We start from the raw sequence: 22,873 nt of genomic DNA on the forward strand, positions 1-22,873 counted from the left end.
AATTTATCTTTAGAGGGGAAGGGAAGAAGAGAGGGAGGGAAACATCAATGTATGGTTGCCTTTCGTGCATCTCCTGCTGGGAACTGGTCTGCAGGGAACTGGCCTGCAACCCAGGCATGTGCCCTGACTGGGAATCGAACCTCGATTGTCTGGTTCTCAGGCCCGCGCTCAGACCACTGAGCTACACCAGCCAGGGCTAGTTTGTTTTTTAGATTGAATTTTTGATAGTTATAAATTTGCTGCCATTTTAATTTTCATAATCTTGAAATTTTTTCTTAAATAAGTCCTTTTAACATTCCATATGATAATGGCTTGGAGATGATGAGCTTCTTCAGCTTTACCTTGTCTGGGAAGCGCTTTACCTGCCCTTCAATTCTAAATGATAACTTTGCTGGATAGAGTCATCTAGGTTGTAGGTCCCTGCTTTCCATCACTTTGAATACTTGTTACCAGTTCCTTCTAGCTTGCAAAGCTTCTTTTGAGAAATCACCTGACAGTCTAATGGGAATTCCTTTGTAGGTAATTATGTGCTTTTCTCTTGCTGCTTTTAAGATTCTCTCTTTATCTTTAATATTTGGCATTTTAATTACAATGTATTTTGAGTGAGCCTCTTTGTGTCTGTCTTGTTTGAGATTCTCTGTGCTTCCTGGACTTCTATTTCCTACACCAAATTAGGGAAGTTTTCTTTCATTGTTTTTTCCAATAAGTTTTCAATATCTTGCCCTTTCTCTTCTTCCTCCAGCACCACTATGATGCAAATGTTAGTATGTTTCAAGTTGTCCCATAGCCTTCGTAGCCTTTGTTTTTGTTTTTAATTGTTTTTTTCTTTTTGCTATTGTGATTTTTTTTTCTTCCTTATGTTCCAGATCATTGAATCTCACCTACATCCACTCCACCATTGGCTCCCTGTAAATTTTTTTTATTTTATTGTTATTACATTACAGTTGTCCCATTTCCCCCCCTTCACTCTCTTCAACCCTCCTAGGAGGGCCTGGGTTGAAGAGAGTGAAGGGGAGAAAATGAAACAATCTCTGTACCATCTTCCATGTCCATGGGTCATTTATATATGCTCTTTGACTAGCCCCTTCCCCTTCCTCTCAGCATTATCCCCTCCCCTTTCCCCCCTGATCACTGTCAGTCTAATCCATGTTTCCAATCCTCTGGTTCTCTTCTGCTCATGAGTTTATTTTGTTCATTAGATTCCTCTTATAGGTGAGATCATATGGTATTTGTCTTTCACCAACTGACTTATTTCACCTAACATAATATTCTTCATTTCCATCCATGCTGTTGCAAAAGGTAGGAGTTCCTTCTTTCTTTCTGCTGCGTAGTATTCCATTGTGTAAATGTACCACAGTTTTTTGATCCACTCATTTACTGATGGGCACTTAGGATATTTCCAGCACTTGTCTATTGTAAATAGAGCTGCTGTGAACATTGGGGTGCATAGGTTCTTCTGGATTGGTGTTTCAGGATTCTTAGGATATAATGCTAGCAGTGGAATTGCTGGGTCAAAAGGCAGTCCTATGTTTTAATTTTTTCATGTAATTCCATACTCTTTTCCACAGTGGCTGCACCAGTCTGCATTCCCACCAATAGTGTGCTAGGGTTCCCTTTTCTCCACATCCTTGCCAGCACTTGTTGTTTATTGATTTGGTTATTATGGCCAACCTGGCCGGTGAGAAGTGGTATCTCATGGTGGTTTTAATTTGCATCTCTCTGATGGCTAGTGATGTTGAGCACCTTTTCATATGTCTCTGGACCATCTGTATGTCCTTCTTAGAGGAGTGTCTATTCAGGTCCTTAACCCATTTTTAAATTGGGTTGTTTGTCTTACTGGTGTTGAGTCATATGAGTTCTTTGTATATTCTGGAGATTAAACCCTTGCCCAATGTATCATTGGCAAATATCTGTTTTTGTTTGTTTAGTTTGTTTCTTTTGGTTCAGTTATTGATACATATGTGTTTATTGCCATTTTATTGTTGATAGTTGTGATCTTATTTTTCAAGATCAAATAAGTTAAGTCCCTTTAACATTTCATATCATAATAGTTTAGTGATGATGAACTCCTTTAGTGTTTTCTTGTTTGGAAAGTTCTTTACTTCTGCTTTTAAATGATATCTTTGCTGGGTAAAGTAATCTTGGCTGTAGGTCGCTGCTTTTCATGATTTTGAATATCTCTTGCCAGTGCCTTCTAGCCTGCAAAGTTTCTTTTGAGAAATCAGCTGATGGTCTTATGAAAACTCCCTTGTAATTAACTAACTGCTTTACTCTTGCTGTTTTTAAGATTTTCTCTTTCTTTTTAACCTTTGGCATTTTAATTATGATGTGTCTTGAAGTGGGCCTCTTTGCATCCATCTTGTTTGGGACTCTCTGTGCTTTCTGGACTTGCATGTCTGTTTTCTTCACCAAATTAGGGAAGTTTCTTTTCATTATTTGAAGATTTTTCAATTACTTCCTTTTCTCTTCTCCTTCTGGCACCCCTATAATGTGAATATTGGAAGGCTTGGAGTTGTCCCTTAAGCTGCTTACACTGTCCTCATTTTTTGGAGTTCTTTTTTTTCTTATTGTTCTGATTGGTTGTTTTTGCTTCCTTATATTTCAAATCATTGATTTGATTCTGGCCTTCATTCACTCTACTGTTGTTTCCCTGTAAATTGCTATTTATTTCAATTTGTGAATCATTTGTTCCTGACTGGATCTTTTTTACACTGTTGAGGTCCTCACTAAGTTCTTGAGCATCCTTATAACCAGTTTTTTGAACTGCGAATCTGATAGATTGCTTATCTCCATCTTGTTTAGCTCTTTTTCTGGAGTTTTGATCTGTTCTTTCATTTGGGCCATGTTTCTTTGTCGCCTCATTTTGGAAGCCTCCCCATGATTATTTCTATGTATTAGTTAGAGCCACTATGACTTCCTGTCTTGGTAATGTGCCCTAATGTAGTAGGTGTCCTATGAGGTCCAGTGGCACAGCCTCCCCTTTCACCCAAGCTGGACATTTGAGATGCACCCTTCTTGTGGGCTGAGTACACTCTTCTCATGTAGTTGAGACTTGATTGCTGTTGTCAAATCAGTGGGAGGCGTATGCCCAGGCCAGTCAGCTATAAGGACTGGCTATGACCACCGACCACTAACCTCTGCCCTCTGTGGAGAATCAGCTGTGCAGGGGCCCGGTGGTGGTGTTCCGACGTGGTCTGTAGCTGTCCACTGGGTGCACAGGCCCTGGGGTTTCCTGGGTAGTGCAGGACAAGGTCAGCCCCCACCTGTATTTTGCCCAGGGCCACCCTGCATGAGCTATAAAACAATCTGAGATGGCTGCTACTTGTGCTGGCCTTGGAGATTCCCAAGCTGTGAAACTATTCTGGCTGATGCTAAATGCCCAGTCTGGGAATCCCTGAAGCCAGCTGTTGCTTGTTTGAGAGGATTTAAGAAGCTGTGAAGCAGAAGCCAGGACTAGTTATTCATATGGAAAAGCACCTTGGGTGGGCCTATAAGTTGGATGGGGTGGATTCTCTGTGGCTCTTCAAGACAGGTCAAATAGTGTTACCTAGGTTGATGGAGTCCCAAATATGGCACCAGCATGCCAGCTTTGTGGCTGTGCAAGGCATGGGCTTGGAAAAGGGACAATGGCCTCTGCTTGTCCCAATGCCAGACACTTCAGCTCCTTGCAGTATGCCACTGGTGGCCTTCAAGTTGCCAGCCCAGGGCTGGAGCTCAGAGGTAGTGAGTCTGAGTAGGTGAGTCCATGTGTGAGTTTTTTAGAAGGAACTGCTTGGGATTCCAGAAGTTTCTTCCACCAACGCAATCCCCTTTGGTTTTTGTAGCCACAAGTTGTAAGGACTTATCTTTCTGGCATTTGGACCCTAGGCTGGGGGCCCTAGTGTGAGGTTGGGCCTGCTTGCTCCTGTGATATCCCTCCCGAATTTTTATCCACCACACGGGGATTAGAGACCAGCCCATTCTGCTTCTCCACCCCTCCTACCAGTCTGGGTGGATGTGGTTGCTTCAATTCCATAGTTGTCAGACTCCCATTCAACTTGCTTTCTGACATTTCTGAGTGATGGTTTTTCTATATTTTTGTTGTAATTTTCATGTGGTTGTGCAAAGAGGTGAGCCATATTTGCCTTTGCCACCATCTTGACTGGAAGCTTCTGAGATTTTTATCCTAAGCATTTCTGAGCCAGCATCTAGGGTTTGGACAGGACTCTCCTCCAGGGCTTGCCTCCTAACAGTGGTCAAAGGTGGCTCTTTGCAGGAGGTATAGATGGAGCCTGATGAACAGGCTGAGGCATCCAGGTGACATACACAAGCCCCTCAAATATGGGGTGTAGCATGGATGGGAAGGGAAGAGATGGGAGCCCGTTCTTTTTGCATTTCATATTCCAGTCTGCCAAGTCTTTATAAAGCTTCATTTGTTAAAGTAGGAAGACAAAACACTTATTTGTTAGCTTGATTTGTACCTTTTAAATATGTAGCCACTTGGTAGGTGGACCTCCACTGGTACTTGTGTCCTAGGCTCCACAAATAGTTGGGGTGGGTGACCTGCTTTGTGCAATTCTGTTCTCGGGGCTCTCGAGACACAGGAAGTGAGTTCAAAGTTCACTGCCCTGACCTTTGTGTCATTTGGAGAGGCCTCTGTGCTGGTGTGGTGGAAGAAGGGACAGTAAGAGGTGAGTGACACCCCAGTAAGGACAGGCAGGTCCTCTTGGCCCACACTGCATATCGCAGACAAGGCATCACCCCACTATCAGAATCCTCCCCAGGGCTTTCTTTACACGGGGATAGATTCCTTAGAACCACGTCCTTGTAATATTCGTGCAATAGGTATAAATGCTACCATTTTCTAAAAAAATATTTCAATTTGGAAAAAAGTTAGATCACACACCTAGGAGTCAGGAAACTTAAATTCTAGTTCCACTTTTGCTATTTGCCAAAAAATATTTGGGCAAATATTTTTTCTCCTATCTCACTCTCAGTTCCCAAATCTATGAAACGAAAATTTGGAAGGTATCTCAGTAGTTTCTAGCTGTAAACAGTTATTCTTAGACTTAGAGATACCAGTCTTCACAGGGTTATTGCCTGGTCTGGTCTGTGCTGAAGTGCAGGGGGGCCAGGTGGATCATTCATTCATTCATTCTCACCTAAAGACGTACTCATTGATTTTCAAAGAGGGGGGAAGGGAGAGAGAGGGAGGAGAGAAATATTGATGGGAGAGAGAAGCATCCATCTGTTGCCTTCTATATGCACCCTGACCAGGGACAGAACCGAAACCTAGGTACGTGCTCTGACCAGGGACCAGACTTGCAACCCAAAGTTGCGTTCTGACTAGGAATTGAAACTTTCAGTTCACAGGACGATGCTCTAACCAACTGAGTCACCAGCAAGGGCCATGTGGACTCTTAAATTTCTGCCTTTCCCAGCTGCCTTTGGATTGGCCCCAACAGCTCAGAAGCTGTCTCACAGCCTTCAAGTCAGTCTACGGTCGGTGGCTCTCAAACCAAGAGTGAATCAGAATCACCTGGAGGGCTTATTAAACCAGAACTTGGCTCTCTGACTTCAGGAGCCAATATTGGGCCTGAAAACATGCATGTCTGGCAAATTCTCAGGTGATGCTGATGCTACTGGTTAGACTACCTCGCTCTGAAGGGCACTTTAAGAAAGCATTAGCTCACACCCCATGAAAGTATGACAGGTGCCTGCCCCAGTGAGGTGGATGGCTTGGATGGGAAAGGCGAGTGGTTACAAGGTCTGGGGGGAGGAAGCTGGGCCCAGTCTGGAAGAAGGGGCAGGACTGTGAGCATGGATGGTGCTGTGCTCTCCATGGGGAGGGGCGGGATGTGCAGGATGATACCAAAGAACCCAGCCCAGGCATCCCGGTGGGCAGGTGAGGGTTTGGAGCCACATTCTGACTTCACTCCCCTGCCTAAAAAGTGGCTCCCTCGTCCCACCGGCCTGCACCCCACCCTGCATTTCTGAGCAGCACATTCAGTTAGAGGGCAGAACTCAAAGATTAGCAGGAGGAAGGCATGCGGTCAGCCTCTTCCTCCTCCTAGCTTCTGATATCCTTAGAAACCCCAACTCAGCAGAAAATCCACTACGTGGTCTCTCCTGTGGCCAACCTTTGGGACATAGGGGGGATGAAGAGATAAGCCCGGTGACTTACCAAGTAGGCCATTCTTAGCCAAAATCCCAACCCAGTCAACGTCATGGCAGGCTCTGCCTGAGACCATCCAATATCCTTCTCCCCTTTGTCTTTTCTAGCAGACCTCAGTTTCGTTCAGGATGGCAATGAGCCCCACTAAAAATATTTGCTATGAGTCACCGTGCAACCCAGTTCTGGCCAATGAAACATGAGGGGAAGTTAGAGAGTTTGGATTTCAGGAAGGCATTTTAAAAGGGCAGATGGGGCTAGCGTAGCACTTCCTCCTTCTCCAGCCCAGGACGCAGACACAATAGCTAGAAAATAGAGCAGAGTCTTCCTATGTGAGGCACCAGCTCAAGGAAAAGGACCTGGTGAGCGGGGCTGAGCAAGAAGGTGGGAGCACCGAGGCTGAGTGGCAGTGCCCAGGCCTGGCCTGGTCTCATCGGATTCCCTGATGGCTAATCCAGCTTGCTGTTGTTTCAGCTGAATGCACTCCTAACTGATGTAAGTGGTAACAGTGCAAAGAGGGCGGGATGGGCCCTTGGGACTTGCTGTCTTTGTAACAGGCTGTGTGACTCGAGGAAAGTCATAGCCTCTGTTTCTTCATCGGTGGGGATGAACCAACAGGTCTCCTTCTGTGGCTCAGAATCGAGAACCAGCTACAAGCGCCAGGGTTGGGCATAAAGAGGGATTTTAGTGATGGGCAGGAAATTGGGAAGAGGTGACATCCTGGAGTCTGTGTCTTATCCAAGTTCAGCCGAAGAGAAATCCTGAACCACAGAATTAGAGGTGTCAGCAATAACTCAGTCCAATAGTCATAAGCCTTTGACATCCCCAAAGGGGTTCACACTCTGTGGCCCTATGCCCCATCCACGGCCCTTGTAGTCAGAGGGATGGTCCACTGGACCCCTACTACCTCAGTGAGAGGAAGAATGCTCCAGAGTCACTTTGCAAAAGGCATCTGGATGGAGGAGCTAATGGGTGACCACGGCAGCCAAATTCGTGGTCAGGCTGGTGGGAATCAGCCCAGAATGTTCAACTCCACAGAAACGACCCGGTAGCCTCAGTAGATAGGATCCTGCTGTTACAGAACAGGAGTTTGCTGATTGGAGTATTCTATTCATGAATAAGATGTGGCTGTCACTAGGTAGTTTTATTTACTTACAACAAGTAAAGGAGACAGCACATTCACGTCCAAGGCCCCGTCTCCCTGAAGGGAGGCTTAGCCATTGCTAATATACACTATTTGGTTAATTACACGTTGATTTCTGCTTTGCAGTTGGCTACACTTACCTGGTGGATTCCTGTCAAAGTCATCCTGTTTACAGCTGTGTCTGCAAAGTACTGTGCTACACTTTAACATTCATCAAGAACAGCATTTAGCCCTGGCTGATATAGCTCAGTGGATTGAGTGCGGACCTGCGAACCAGACAATCGCGGTTCGATTCCCAGTCAGGGTACATACCGGGGTTGCAGGCCCATTCCCTGCAGGCCAGTTCCCAGCAGGGGACGCACGAAAGGCAACCATACATTGATGTTTCTCTCCCTCTCTCCTTCCCTTCCCCTCTACAGATAAATAAATAAAATCTTTAAAAAAAAAAAAAGAGTAGCATTTAGTAAGAACCACCAGATCTTGGGATCCTTGTTCTGTCTAACACTGCCACCAACTCTGGGACACTCCTGTGCTCTCCCTCCTTCTCTCCTGTCCCCTTTGGAAGGCCTCATCTGGACCCCAAGCCTAGCCCTTGATGGAATCAGTGTACCCCAATAAATCAACCTGCTCCTTCCAGACACACTACAGTGGTGGAGAGGAAACCTTGCCCTGAAAATGGTGAAATAAGTCAAGCTCCCCTATGTCTCTTCTCTTGGCAAAAAGCTACATGTGTGTGTGTTGAGTCAGGAGAGGTAGTTGTAAATGATTGTGAAAGTTACCCTCACTTTGTGTGTTTTTTTTTAAATAGACCTTGCCTGGCTAACGTATAGGCAAAAGTCTGGTAATGGAGTGGCTATCCCAACAACCCCTCAACCACCTGCCTTTCTCCCTCCCACCCAAGTGCATGAGAATTGTCTGTCACCCCACAGTGATCTAACTCTGGCTTTTCCCCTGCCAGCTGTGAGCCTGGCCCCCTTCCACATACCCACACTCTACTACAGGCCTGGCTTCCTGAATAAAACTGACTAGAAGCGTGAGTCAGTGAAGCCCCAAACCCAGGCTAATGTCTGGCAGGCTTTCCCTCTGGCCCTCTGGCAGCCTTGGGCCCCTGCTGGCCCACGGGCCCCCTGGAAGGCAAATCCAAGACCCTGGCAGAGTGCAGGCCATCTGCAGACCCCGCCAGGACTGACTCATGTGCACCGGCTGTGTCTTCAGACTTGGAAATGTCACAGTTTGGGGGCAAGGGTTTATTCCTGCCCCTTAACCAGAACTTCCCAAGGAAAAAGGCCGCATCCCTGCGTGTGTGTCTCTGCCACCCGCTGTGAGAGTACCTGGGGGTGGAGGCCACTGGCCCCTTAGGAAGGAGCCCCCGGGAACCAGAATCTGTGCCCGGAATGAGGGGGCAGAGAAAGACCATGGCTGTGGAGCTTTTTCTTTAAGATCTACCTGCTGAAACGTGCCCTAAGAGGGTAGGTGGGCACATGGCCAAGGCAGAGGTGTGATCGTGTTCTCTCCAAAGTTTTTATGACAGTGACACACTGGAAACAATCAAAATGCCAAGCAGTATTGGGTTTGACAAATAAAAGTCGTACACACTATCATTTGCAATGAAACACAGCAGATAGTCGGCAGCCATTAAGAGCTATATTTACTGATACGGAAAGATTTCCATGCCATATTGTTGAGTAACGAGAGCAGGTTCTGAGACTGTATATGGTTCCATCAGCATAAAACGACACTCACGCACACACACACAGAGCTGTGTGGAAATCTGTTCACCAAACTGGTAACGGTAACTATCTCTAATTGGAAGTTAAGGTAACTTTTACTTTGTCCTTTAAATTACCATATTTTGAATTTTTAAGTATTCTAAATTATTGATCATTTCCACTTTGAAACAAGCAAACAAAAAAACCCTTGTCCTGGCTGGTGTAACTAAGTGGATTAAGTGCCGGCCTGTGAACCAAAGGGTCGCTGGTTTGACTCCCAGTCAGGGCACACGCCTGGGTTATGGGCCAGGACCCCAGTAGGGGGTGCTTGAAAGGCAACCACACATTGATGTTTCTCTCTCTCTCTCTCTTTCTCCCTCCCTTCTCCTCTTCAAAAATAAATAAATATAATCTTAGGGGGGAAAAAATAAAACAAAGAAACCTCCCACTGTTCTGATCACAGTCCCAACATCTCACATCCCCTTGTCTCTTGTCAGGACATTGTGATCGCCACCCCCCAGGAGGTGGAGCAGGGCTGGGGGAGGGAGCCAGGCTTGGAGCTACTCAGTCCTGGATGTGGATTTGGCTCTACCATGAGTTGTGGGACCTTGACAAAACCACTTAACCCTTCAGAGGTTCCATTTCCTCCCTGAGTGTCTGTCTGCCTCATGGGCTGGTTGAGAGGTGTGAGTTACAGGTAAGCCAAGTGCCCACACAGTCACCTTGAGGGGGTGGAGTGAGGCCCCGCCTGCCCAGGCCAATCCAAGAGCTCAAACACAAGGGGGTCTGTTCTCTCCAGCTTCTTCTGCAACTGCCTGTGATCCTGAGCCTACAACATCCTGCCTGCGTGCAAGTAGACATGGGAGGAAGAAAGGGAAGTCTATGAGGCCAAGGTTATCCTGAGGAAAGTGGACAAAAATCCTGGCTCAGCTGGGTCAGCTACAGGAGCCCAGTTGTTACTGAACAGAGGTTCGCTGCCCACTGCACACAGAAGCCAATACTATGGCACCACCTTTTGAGAAAAGGAGCTTTATTTGCAATTGTCTGGCAAGGAGACAAAACGCATTGCTCAAAACCGTCTTCCTAGTCCAGAATTTTGGGCAGGGGTTTTAGGGGTAGCAGTTAAGGGTTCACCAGTGTTAATTGTGAGTGGTGTGTCCAAGGTTTAAAGTTTGGTTGCAGGTATCATTAAACAGAATAGGACCAGTCTGAGCTGGCATATGGTTACACTGGCATCAGAACCAGCAGCCCAGGGAAGGGCTGGGGGGAGGAAGTGAAGGGCCACATGCAGGGACCTGAGCCCAGGATCAAAGATCTGCTTCAGGCAAAGTGGGGACACAGAAAATCTCCTTCAGGCCCCTCCACACACTGCCTCTCTTGGCTCGAGAGCACTTCCATCCCACTAAAACCCCCATCGCTAGTTCACCTAGGATCACCTAGGATGCTAGAGCTTGAAGAGGCCTCAGGGAATCGACTTGGTCCAACTGGTTGGTCCCACCCCTTCATGTTTCAGGAAACCAAGGACTTTCTACTGATGGTGACTTAGCTCAAGGCTCAAGCTAGCACAGTGAGCATGAAACACAATGTATAGGGACCAGAACACACCAGCGAAATCCCTTCCACCAGAATCCCAACCCAGTTTTCTCCCCTGGGAAAATGTTAACAATTATACCACAACTATGTGCCTGAGATCCTCATTGACAGCTAGTCCCCAGGTGAGCTGGTGCCAAGATTTGAGTTTGGAATCTATTACATGGATTTTTCCTGGTTCCACCATCATAGGTTAGACTCCCTGAAAATCACACTGAGACAGATTTCTGTACAAGATTATTGGTGAGTGTGCTCAGAAACAATACCTACAGGAGGATAAGGACTCCTGAAATTGAAACCAGAAAAGGCAGTATTCATGCTGCCTGTCACTACCAGAACCAATGAGTAGAGACAAGGATTGAATCTTTTTTAAAATATATTTTATTGATTATGCCATTACAGTTGTCTCATTCCCCCCTTCATATCCCTCCACCCTATATACCCCTCCCCCACCATTCTTCCCCTTTAGTTTATGTCTATGTGTCACAAGTTCTTCAGATTCTATATTTCTTATACTATTCTTGCCCTCCCTCCTATCTATTTTCTACCTACCATCTATGCTACTTATTCTCTGTACCTTCTCCCCCTTTCTCCTCCTCCCACTCCCCTGTTGCTAACCCTCCATGTGATCTCCATTTCTATAGTTCCCCACCTGATCCAGCTGTCCTCTTAGTTTGTTTTTGTTTTAGGTGTGGTTGTTAATAACTGTGAGTTTGCTGTCCACTCACTGTTCATATTATTTGTCTTCTTTTTCCTAGATAAGTCCCTTTAACATTTCATATAGTAAGGGCTTGGTGATGATGAACTCCTTGAACTTGACCTTATCTGAGAAGCACTTTATCTGCCCTTCCATTCTAAATGAAAGCTTTGCTGGATAGAGCAATCTTGGATGTAGGTCCTTGTCTTTTATGACTTGGCATACTTCTTTCCAGCCCCTTCTTGCCTGTAAGGTCTCTTTTGAGAAATCAGCTGACAGTCTGATGGGAACCCCTTTGTAGCTGACTGTCCCCTTATCTCTTGCTGCTTCTAGGATTCTCTCCTTCATTTTAATCTTGGCTAATATAATTATGATGTGCCTTGGTGTGTTTCTTCTTGGGTCCAACTTCTTTGGGACTCTCTGAGCTTCCTGGATGTCCTGGAAGTCTATTTCCTTTGCCATATTGGGGAAGTTCTCCTTTATTATTTGTTCAAATAAGTTTTCCACTTGTTGCTCTTCCTCTTCCCCTTCTGGTACCCCTATAATTCAGATGTTGGAGCATTTAAAGATGTCCTGGAGGTTCCTAAGCCTCTCCTCATTGTTTTGAATTCTTGTTTCTTCATTCTTTTCGGTTAGGTCATTTTTTTCCTCTTTCTGGTCCACTCCCTTGATTTGAATCCCAGTCTCCTTTCCATTACTGTTGGTTTCCTGTACATTACCATTCATTTCAATTAGTTTAGCTTTCATATGTTTCTCTAATTTGTGACTAAAAGCAACCAGTTCTGTGAGGATCCTGATCACCATTGTTTTGAACTGTGCATCTGAAAGTTTGGCTATTTCTTCATCACTTAGATTTATCGGCTCTGGGGCTCTGAGTTGTTCTTGAGCCATTTTTGGTCTTTTGAGCTGTTAAGTACGAGGAGTGGAGCCTTAGTTGTTTACCAGGGCGGGGCCACCCAGGTCACTGGTTTGTGATGCTGTATGTGGGGGCGTGATCAGAGAGGTGCAATGGCATTTGTCCACTCTCTCTCAGATTTCTGTCCCCTCTGCTGCTTCCCACAAGCAAATTGGGCCCTTCTGGTGCTGGTTCCCGGGTGTGTGGGCTTGTGTACCCTCCAGGACCCTGTGGGTATCTCCCTGTGCCTCTCCCGGCACCTCGACCCCAAAAGTGTTTCTAATTGGTGCTTTCAGGCTCTAATTCCCATTGCTGGGGCCCTAGCCTGCATGGTCTGTCTCACTGCTCGCTTCTTTGCCTAGTTTATCTGCGCGCGAATGTGTGACCACAGTCAACCAGCCTCCTTGCGCCCTCACTGGGTCTGCCCGTTGCCTCCCCATGCCTGGGATCTACCAACCTCCGCCTGCACGCCTAGGTCGGTCCACCGATCTTTCCTGGCTGAACCCGCTCCACCGCTGGCTCCGCCCATCTTACCAGTCTGGCCGAATGGTTCGTTGTTGTCGGACTTCCGTACAGTTCAATTTTCTGTGTTTTGGCTGCGTTTTAGGTACTAAAACTTTGTTGTCTTTAAACTTGGTTGAGCGCGGAGGCACAGTGTTTCCACCTGCGCCCACATCTTGGCCGGAAGTCCAAGGATTGAATCTTTATGAGTGTTTTATTCAGAGGCTGGTAATCTGAGAAGATGGTGGGTTATGTACCCTAAAAAACATCCTAACATCTCATCTCAAGACGACCTTTTTATAAGGAGAAGAAAGGGTAGCTAAAGACTTTGTGGGGGAAAGGTGTTAAAGGGGTAAGAGTTACAGTTCAGTGGTAATTTTCCTAGTACTTCTTTACTTATTGATAACAATTCTTTATCTGTGTTCCCTCCTGGGAACACAATAGTTTGCAGAACCCCTGGGGCACAAAGGTTGAATTGCTTGTCCTGTAGTCCCTCCTGCGTTCCAGTTCCTAGAATACCATCTTTCCACATGCATTAATCACTTAAGCCTATCAACTATAACTAAGGCTTCAATCTTTACCTCTTGAGTTCCCCTATCATAGGGGTATCAAACTCATTTTCACTGGGGGCCACATCAGCCTCACATTTGCCTTCAAAGGGCTGAATGTATTTATAAGGGTGTGTACATACAACTACTTCTTAACAGGTAAGGAAGAGCTTGGCGCTTCTGCCCTGTAGAAACAAGGTGCCAGGCCGGATAAAACAAGGTGGAGGGCCGAATTCTGCCCATGGGCCTTGTGTTTGCCACCTGGGCCCTATCAGAATGGGCAGAGAAAGGAGTTGAAAAGCAATGCTGTAGCAAGGGAGGCTCCAGATGATCCTACAGGGAACTCTGATGTCCCCCCGGGGTTATCCTATCATGAGACATGAGGGCCTGGTCTTTGTACACCTACCTCAACCCTCTAGTGGATACAGGTTGGGGGCAGGCTTATCTTGAGCAAGGTGGCTCACTGCAACTGAGGGCGAGGCCCAGAAAGAGACCCAGCTTGAACCCATCAACTACCAACACTCCCAGCAATGGGGGAATGAGAGTCTCAGTCCTGATGGGGGGCCCTGGGTAGTGGACCACAGCGTCTACTACAGACAGTGGAAGCCACTGGAAGCCCGGGGTTACACAAACAGTAAATGACAGCTCCAAATTCAAATCCAATGGCCCCAGCCCACATCTTACCACTAATCATCATACTTAAAGTGTGTGCTTAGTCTGCAGGGCACTGTACAAGACACTGTCTGTAAATTACATCATGTACCTCTCAAAACAACCCTCAGAAGAAGGTATCAGTATTATAGCCACATTTTACGGATTAAGGACTTGAGGCTTGGAGATGATAAGTAACTTGCCCAAGGCCACTGAACTAATAAGCCAGGATTTGAACACAGGCGGTTTGACCCCAGAGTTGCTACATAATAAGGCCACACTGACAAATTAGAATCTTTCTTAGTAGCTTGTGGATAACCTGCATTTTTTAAGGTTTTGGAGGGGAAAAAATATAACATGGTTTTTGGAGTGAGAAGAGAGCATGGTGTACCCTGACTTCTGCAAGCCGCCTACTGGTCTGCAGGGTGCTGAGCCTGCGTGGGTTCCGTGCAGCCCTGCAGGCTCCCTGCTCAAAGTCCTCAGAGCTGACCCACGCTCAGGGAGTGTGGCCTGGATGGGAGAAGTCCCACGCCTCACCCCTGCTCACAGCCAACTCTGCTTGGAGCCCGGGTTTGGCCTCACAATTCCCGCAGAGCCTGGCTGGGACTCTGGGAGCTGTAACCAATGGTCACCCTCATTATCACCATTGTATTGCTCCACCAGGTCTTTTTTTAGTGCTGCTTATGAAAATGCCTGTAATACATACTGGAGAACCCCATAACGATTGTGTTCTGCAGTGTCACCGGCCCCAACAGAAGTTGACCTTTGACAGTCAGCTACACCACATTCCTCAGAAGTACTCTGTTTCCTCCCTGGGGGTGGGGTAAGACCCTCTTCACCTGTGACAGGCGGTCCCAGGAACCCAGGTTCTCATGCCCCAAAACCTGGCAGCTGCATGGGGAGGGCTGACATAGAAGAAAAGACCAGAGGTCCCCTTGCCATGCTGTCACCAGGCTCCTCTTTGTCCCACTTGATTATGGGTCTCTTTTGGGGAAGGTCTAACTTTCCCAACAGCTCTCTAAGGGTAGAGACTAGGTCCCCCCTCTCCCCACTGAATTACCAGAGCCAAACTTTATCTGAAAAACAGCTGGGACCCAGTAAGCTGTTTGCTGAATGAATGGATGGATGGATGGATGGATGGATGGATGAATGAATGAATGAATGAATGAATGAATGAATGAATGAATGAGATAAGATGTTAGCTTTGCATTCGGGAAGATGGACAGCTCCCAGCAGGCTTCCAGGAGTGCTCAGTGGCTTGCTCCCTTCTGGCAGCTTTCAAACAGTGGAGCTGATTTTTACAAAGGTTACTTACTGCTGGCACAGGGCTTGGCTGATGTCTATTCCTGGTAGCAAGGCTAATCCCTTCCCCAGAGTATGAGTGTCAGTTTGTAGAGCTGCCACAACAAAGCACCACAGCTTAGGTGGTATAAACAACAGAAATGCATTGTTTCCCAGTGGGACTTCACAGACTAAACGTCCAAGATCAAGATGTCAGCAGAGTTTCTTCCTGGGCTTGTAAATCACCCTGATCCCGGCCTTCATACAACATTCTCCATGTATGCACATGTCTCTGCGTCCAAATTCCCCCTTTTTATAAGGACACTAGTTAATTGGATTAGGGCTCGTCCTAATGACCTCATCTTAACCAATTACATCTGTAACAACCCTATGTCCAAATAAGGTTCTGAGGTGCTGGGGGTTAGGACTCCAACATACGAGTTTGGGGTGGGGACACAATTCAACCCATAACAGTTTGCTCTTCTTCTGTTGGTCAGTGGTGAGCACAGAATGCCTCACAGTTTCTCAGTCCCACCCCCACCAATGCTAAACTATCAAGACACATGGTGTTTGTGTGAGAGGCCAACCCAGAGAAGATCAGACCATCTGGGCAGCATTCCCTCAGCCCCAAGAAGTGCTCCAACCCTCCACTTACCTTCCCTCTGCAAAGAGCAAAGGAGCAAGTGCAGACGGTCTGACCTGCACCCAGACTAGTTTAGAGGAGTTTGGTCTGGTCCCATGGCTTTGGCACATCCAGGGGGGAGAGGCAGGCAGTTCCCCAGCGCTGGTGCTCTGCACACCAGACCTGGGGCCACTGGGGTATGCTCAAGCCCCAGCCCTAATGCCCTCACCCTCTCTCTCTTCCTTTCTGCCTCTCAGCTCCAGCCATCCTAGGACATCAGCTGCTCTCCCTGAAATAGTAGCATCACCCTTCATGAACTGGAAGCAAATGAGCAGGGTCATTTTCCAAGGGTATTGCAATTTGTACTGTCAATTACTAGTATTTGTTGTTACCTCCTCTCTCCTTCTCAACACACCCACAGGGGTGCTGCTAGTATAACCCCCTTCCTACTGGACACGTAAGTGAGGCTGTGAGAATCAGAGGACTCACTAGGACATGAGCACGGGCGCAGCCAGCCACAGAACGTGGTGGTGGCATGTCTGCCCCAGGCCACACTCAAGCCATCCCGCCACATGACTGGCTGGGCTCCATGCCCACAGCCTCCAGGACACCCCGCCCAAAGTCCAGGAGCAACTGCCCTTATCTCCTGTGCTCTGGATCTCCATAGTCACCTCGGGGCCCTGGGCAGGCGGGCCCCTGACTCAGGAGGAGGTCTGGATCAGCGTTTCTGGGAGCTTGGGCTCATCACTGATAATGAAGTGCTGGCCCTGCCAACAGCAGAGAAAGACTGGAGACTGAGCTTATCTCAAACCTGTCAGCCAGCTGGCTGCTCAGAGGCACCTCTGTCTGGGCATGAAGTCCCTTCCTTGTCTTGCAGGGGGTACCAAGAGCTGGGAGGGGTTCTGCCTGCACATCTGTGCTGCCATCAGTCCTCCGGTCCCACAGCAGAGAGTGGGGATGGTCAGGGAGGAGGGACAGGTCAGGCTGACACAGGCCACTTGCTCCAGCTACAAAGGTCCTGGGGGACGGTTTAACTTACTTCTTTCAGTAAAAGACAGCAACCCTGGGAAAGTGTGTGCACATGATGGATGTGTGCACACAAGTGCAAGCATGTACACCACCGTTTCCAGGCCTTTCTCCTGCAAAAGAACAGAGGAGCTGGTCCCTGCTCGACAAAGAACACAGCAGATGTCCTCACCTAGCTGTGTCTCAGGGCTCCGACCCTTGAAGGCCATGCTCTTGTCTCCCCATTTCAATTCCTATTTCCACTAGAGGCTAAAGAACTTTTTAAAAACAGGCTTTTTTCATCCTACCCCAACCTTGAGTTTCTTTTGAAACTGAGAAGGATGCCCAACGGGTGGGGCAGAGGCCGCACTGAAAAGTATCTGCCTTGCCGAGGCTCGTCTTAGGCAACTTCGTTTATTTTTCTTGTGGTAAAGTATATATAAAAATTTACCATTTTAACCATTTGAAGGGTGTAGTTCTGTGGCAATAAGCACGTCACCATGGTCTACCGTCCATCGCCAGAACTTCCCCAACTGAAACTCTGTCCCCATCAAACCCTAACTCCCCACCCCCATCCCCCAGCCTCTGGCAGCCACCCTTCTACATTCTGACTGTGTGGCTTTGACTGCTGTAGGGACGGACCTCGATGTGGACTCACATAGTATTTGTCTTGATGTGACCGAATTATTCACTTAGCATAAAGTCTTCCCGATTCGCACATATTGCAACATACAGCAGAATTTCTTCCCATTTTAAGGCTGAGTGCTGTTCTATGGTAGAGTGACCCCTCACCTACCATGGGAGTTACATTCCAGAGATGCCCACCATAGGTGAAAATTTACGAAGTAGTGGCTTTTTATTTATTTTATTATGTATATATATTTTAAGGCTTTATAAACCCTTCCCACACTCCTATAAAGCTTTCCCACTCTCTTATTAACCTTTCCCACACTCTTATAAACACTTCATATGCTCTTAAACACTTTCTTTTTTTTATTTATTTTTTTAAATTGATTATGCTGTTACAGTTGTTCTATTCCCCCCTTCATTCCCCTCCACCCTGCCCCCCCATCCCCACCATTACCCCCCTTTAGTTTATGTCCATGTGTCTCAAGTCCTTTAGGTTCTATATTTCCCATGCTATTCTTGCCCCCCCCCATCTATTCTCTATCTACCGTCTATGCTACTTATTTTCTGTACCTTCTCCCCCCATCTCCTCCTCCCACTCCCCTGTTGCTAACCCTCCTTGAGATCTTCATTTCTATGTTTCCACTCCTGATCTAGCTGTTCTTTTAGTTTGCTTTCGTTTTAGGTGTGGTTGTTAATGACTGTGAGCTTGTTGTTCTTTCACTGTTCATGTTTCTTTAACTTCTTTTTCTTAGATAAGTCCCTTTAACATTTCATATAATAAGGGCTTGGTGATGATGAACTCCTTGAATTTGATCTTATCTGAGAAGCACCTTATCTGTCCTTCCATTCTAAATGAAAGTTTTGCTGGATAGAGCAATCTTGGTTGTAGGTCTTTAGATTTCATGACTTGGAATACCTCTTTCCAGCCCCTTCTTGCCTGTAAAGTCTCTTTTGCGAAATCTGCTGACAGTCTAATGGGGACTCCTTTGTAGGTGATTGTCCCCTTAGCTCTTGCTGCTTCTAGGATTCTCTCCTTCATTTTAATTTTGGCTAATGTAATTATGATATGCCTTGGTGTGTTTCTTCTTGAGTCCAACTTTTTTGGTACTCTCTGAGCTTCTTGGATTTCTTGGAAGTCTATTTCCTTTGCCAGATTGGGGAAATTTTCTTTTATTATTTGTTCAAATAATTTCTCCACTGGTGGTTGTGTCTTTCCCCCTTCTGGTACCCCTATAGTTCGGATATTGGAGCGTTTAAAGATGTCCTGGAGGTTCCTAAGACTCTCCTCATTTCTTTGAATTCTTGCTCCTTGACTCTTTTCTGTTTGGCCATTATTTGCTTTCTTCTGGTCCACTCCATTGATTTGAGTCCCAGTTTCCTTTTCATCTCTATGGGTTTCCTGTGGAATTCCATTCATTTCCCTTAGTTTAGCCTTCATATGTTTCTCTAATTTGTGGCTATAATCAACCAGATCTGTGAGGATCCTGATGACCAGTGTTTTAAACTGTGCGTCTGAGAGTTTTGCCATTTCTTTGTCGCTTAGATTTATCTCTGGGGCTTTGAGGTCTTCCTGCGACATTTTTGGTCTGTTCTGGCCCTTTAAATGTGAGAAGCGGCGCCTTGGACTCCCAGGTCGCTGCGTTGTGACGCTGTATGTGGGGGCGTGGTCAGAGCGGGGAAATGGCGGCGCCCTCTACTGCCCCAAGCCACGGGGACCGCAGGGCCCCGGTCCAACCGCCCGCTCCCTCGCCTGTCCGCTCGCCCGCAGATAGGCAACCGCAGTCAACACGCAGCACCGCCTCCCCACTGTCTCCTCAGCAGTCGCTCTAGGTCCAATCCTGGGTTTGGAACCCGTGCGTCTGGATTCGCGCGTCTGGATTCCGCGCCTGGGTCCGTCCGACTGGAGTCCTCCTGTGCAACCCCTCACGAGACGCCGGTTTCGCCCCTTACCGGTCGGGCTGAAGAATTTGTTGTTAACGGACTTCCGAAAAGTTCAATTTTCTGTGTCCTGGCTGTGTTTTCTGTTGCTAATATTTAGTTGTCTCTAAACTTGGTTGTGTGAGAAGGCACGGCACATCCACCTATACCTCCATCTTGGCGGAAGTCTCTTAAACACTTTCTACACTCTTAAACCTATGTAATTTTAACAACATATAAAATTCTATATGGGTACTCACCAGTGAAGTATACTACAACTTAAATGATGAACTTCATGAATTATATGGCTGTGCAGTACTGATGGCGATGAAGGTGATGACAATGAGACGAACGTTCTGCACAGCCAAGAAGAGCATCACAGCTCTTCTGAAGGCACCACTTCACCAGGTGCTTCATCAGATGGTGCGGTATCTTCGCCCTGGGCCGTAACTTCAATTTCCACTAAAGGTGTAGGCATAACTGATCTCTTCATCCAAGTGATGAACATAGTTATGGGGAGTTGCTGGCACTGCTTTTTATCCACAAAGGCAGCTTCTCCAGGCAGAGAAACACTCTTGAGTCCAAAGAGTCCCTGAAATTTGTCAGACTAGCCCTTGCTGGCACTGAATGGGGTTGGTCTGGTGGGAGAAGCACTCAATGGTCCTCTTCTGAGTTATCATCCTCATCTTCATCATCACGGTCGTGAACGTCCGTGCTTTCTGCAAAACTATCATAAAGTTTCTTGGTCTTCGTCCAGATGGTATTGGTATCCAGAGAGAGATTCTTCTTCCTGCAGTCATTTATCCACAGGGCCAACGCAGACTCCATCCTCACAATGGCCTTATTGCGGGAAGCGAACACCCTCTTTGCAGTCTTGTAAATAGTCATTGTTGCCGTAGACCTAAAATTCTTCTCATCTTTCTTTATAGGGCAAACAGATTCATAGATCCCGTAATGGCAGCCTACAGCCACTTAACTTTTACCTTCCTTTAACATGTCGAGAAGTTCCACCTTTTCTTTGATGGTAAGCATATTCCTTTGGTGCTTGGGTTCACTGCCAGAAGCCTTAGAAGGCGCAGAACATTTGGGTGGCATCATAGGGCTTGAAATATATTCAAACTTTTATGAAAATTTCACAAAAACACAACACCACAGAGCAACACTACATGCAGCAAACAGACATTGATGTGAAGTGGACAAGGAGAGATGCTGAACACACAGGCACAGTGCAGGAGAGCAAACAGACTGATGCTACAGTCACTGAGCCAATCAGCGCCCAGGATACAGGACACAGTGCTGTGGTTGGTTGCCCTCCATTCCATCAGCCAATAGTGTGCCGAGTACAATCTCATGATGGCAAACTTGCACAAGCGGTACTGCCGTACTGCACTTCCATTGTGTACAGTACCTTATTCATCTGCTGATGAAATACATACTGTATTTTATTTCAATGTAATATTATTTTAATATGTTTGAATTAATTTTTTATATTGCTTTAAATTTTTTAGGCAAAAATAATTAAAATAATAAATATTACATAAATACCTGTATACTGCAAAATCCTGTGATATAAAGAAAACTCCATGATACAGAATTAGATATATATTTTTTTAAAAACCTGCGATACAGTAAAGCCACAATAAATGAACCGCAATATAGCAAGGAACAGCTGTATATATACACCACATTTTGCCTGACCATTCATTTGTCAGTGGAACTTGGGTTGTTTCCACATTGTAGCTATTATGAATAATACTGCTATGAACACAGGAGTACAAATATCTCTTTGAGACCCTGCTTTTGGTTCTGTTGTGTATATACCCAGAAATGAACTGCTGGATCATCTGGTAATCCTGTTTAAGTACTTGGGGAAACTCCATACTGTTTTCCACTCTCACCAGCAGTACACAAGGGTTATGGTTTCTCCACATCCTCACTAACACATTTTTTTTTGCAATAGCCATTCTAATGGGTGTGAAGTGGTATCTCATTGTAGGTTTGATTTGCATTTCCCTAATAATTAGTGATGTTCAGCATCTTTTCATGTGCTTGCTGGTCATCTGTATATCTTCTTTGGAGAAATGTCTATTCAAGTTCTTAGCCAACTTCACATTTTTTTTTTTTAAAAAAGCTCTTCTTGATCCTTTGAAGGTTGTCATTTGGGGCCCTTTCTTTCTGAGATTTCTTGTGGGCTGCCTCAGGGCTGGGCCTGCTCCCAAATCACACCCTCCTGTGGGAACAGGAGATGAGGGTGGAGAGGCAGCCACAAAGAAGTCTTGTCCACCTTGGACCTGGCCTGGAGAACTTTGCTCTCAGGATTTCAAACCTGTTATTGCTTGAGAAATCCAGAAGCTCAAGTTGAGCTGGAGCCAGTTTCTTGGTAGCTCCAGTACATGTGGCTCCTATAAGACCAAGAGATGACAGTTTTGAGGGGACTTTGCTGGGCTGGGAGGGCAGCAGAGATGAGCAGCACCCACCTGCAGAGCTGCCTTTGGGACCCTGTTGACTTCAATTTTCCAGGAGAATTTTCTGTCCACAGGCCACATGACAGCTAGAGTCTTCTAGCACATGCACAAACCTCTCTGCTGAAAAGAAAGATTGCCACCAGTTTTGTATCTGGAAGGTACAGTGCTGAGTATATCATCTGCTTCAGTTCAAAGTTTACCTCATCAGCCCACAGGCCTTTCTCCCATTTCATTTCTTTATTGCCCCCTGCCTTTATCCTAGACCCGATTGCTGTCCCCAAATCCCATACCCCACCCCACCACGGGCATCTGTATTTGATGTGTCTTCACATTTTTGTAAAGCATGCATATTTTCATGTATAGGTTTCTTTTATTTTAAAAAATATTGTATTTCTTTTTAGAGAGAAGGAAAAGGAAGAAGAGAGGGAGAAAAACATCAATGTGTGGTTGCCTTTTGCACACCCCCAACAGAGGAACCGGCCTGCAACCCAGGTATGTACCCTGACCAGGAATCGAACTGGTGACCTTTCTGTTCACAGGCTGGTGCTCAATCCACTGAGCCACACCAGCCAGGACTTTCTTTAACATACATTGTCCTGTGCTAATAAATCTTATTCTCCTTTTCACTTTGTCTTTCCCTTGATGCTACATTTTTTTAAAAATCCACATTTCATCAGTGTTTCTCATTTAGAAAGGATCCCTTCCTGGCTTTCACCTCTGGTAGACCAACACCTCGGTGGCTTCATTGCTTGAAACACATTTACTCTTAAGATTATTAACAAAATCAATCAATAATCATTTTTAAGCTCTTTTATTTTTAAATTACAGTTGATGTACAATATTATATTAGTTTAGGTATACAACCCTATGATTAGACATGTATATAACTTATGAAGTTATGACCCCGATAGATATAGTACCCATCTGACACATACATATTATTATAATACTATTGGCTATATTCCCTATGCTGCACTTTACATCCCCATGACTATTCTCTACCGATTTGTACTTCCTAATCCCTCCACCTTGATCACCCACCACCCTCAATCCCCCTCCCATCTGGC

The 22,873-nt window shown here is 46.1% G+C and overlaps 1 protein-coding gene across 3 annotated transcripts in view; it reads left to right on the top strand.

Moving 5' to 3' along the window:
* The first annotated feature begins 6,432 nt into the window (after positions 1 to 6,432).
* PIGZ (phosphatidylinositol glycan anchor biosynthesis class Z) overlaps positions 6,433 to 22,873 on the top strand; it is a 56,388-nt gene continuing 39,947 nt past the window's right edge. The window contains exons 1-3 of one of the 3 annotated variants that reach the window (XR_008392920.1): positions 6,433 to 6,646; positions 20,271 to 20,365; positions 22,208 to 22,298. The gene's annotated coding sequence lies outside the window, so the exon portion shown is untranslated. Of the gene's footprint in view, positions 6,647 to 7,421; positions 7,710 to 20,270; positions 20,366 to 22,207; positions 22,299 to 22,873 lie in introns of those variants that run through there. The other 2 variants (XR_008392921.1, XR_008392919.1) reach the window with 2 other exon arrangements.

Source organism: Artibeus jamaicensis, unplaced genomic scaffold, assembly GCF_021234435.1.
Source record: "Artibeus jamaicensis isolate MK-2021 breed Jamaican fruit bat unplaced genomic scaffold, CSHL_Jam_final contig_793, whole genome shotgun sequence".
Classification (NCBI taxonomy): Eukaryota; Metazoa; Chordata; class Mammalia; order Chiroptera; family Phyllostomidae; genus Artibeus; species Artibeus jamaicensis.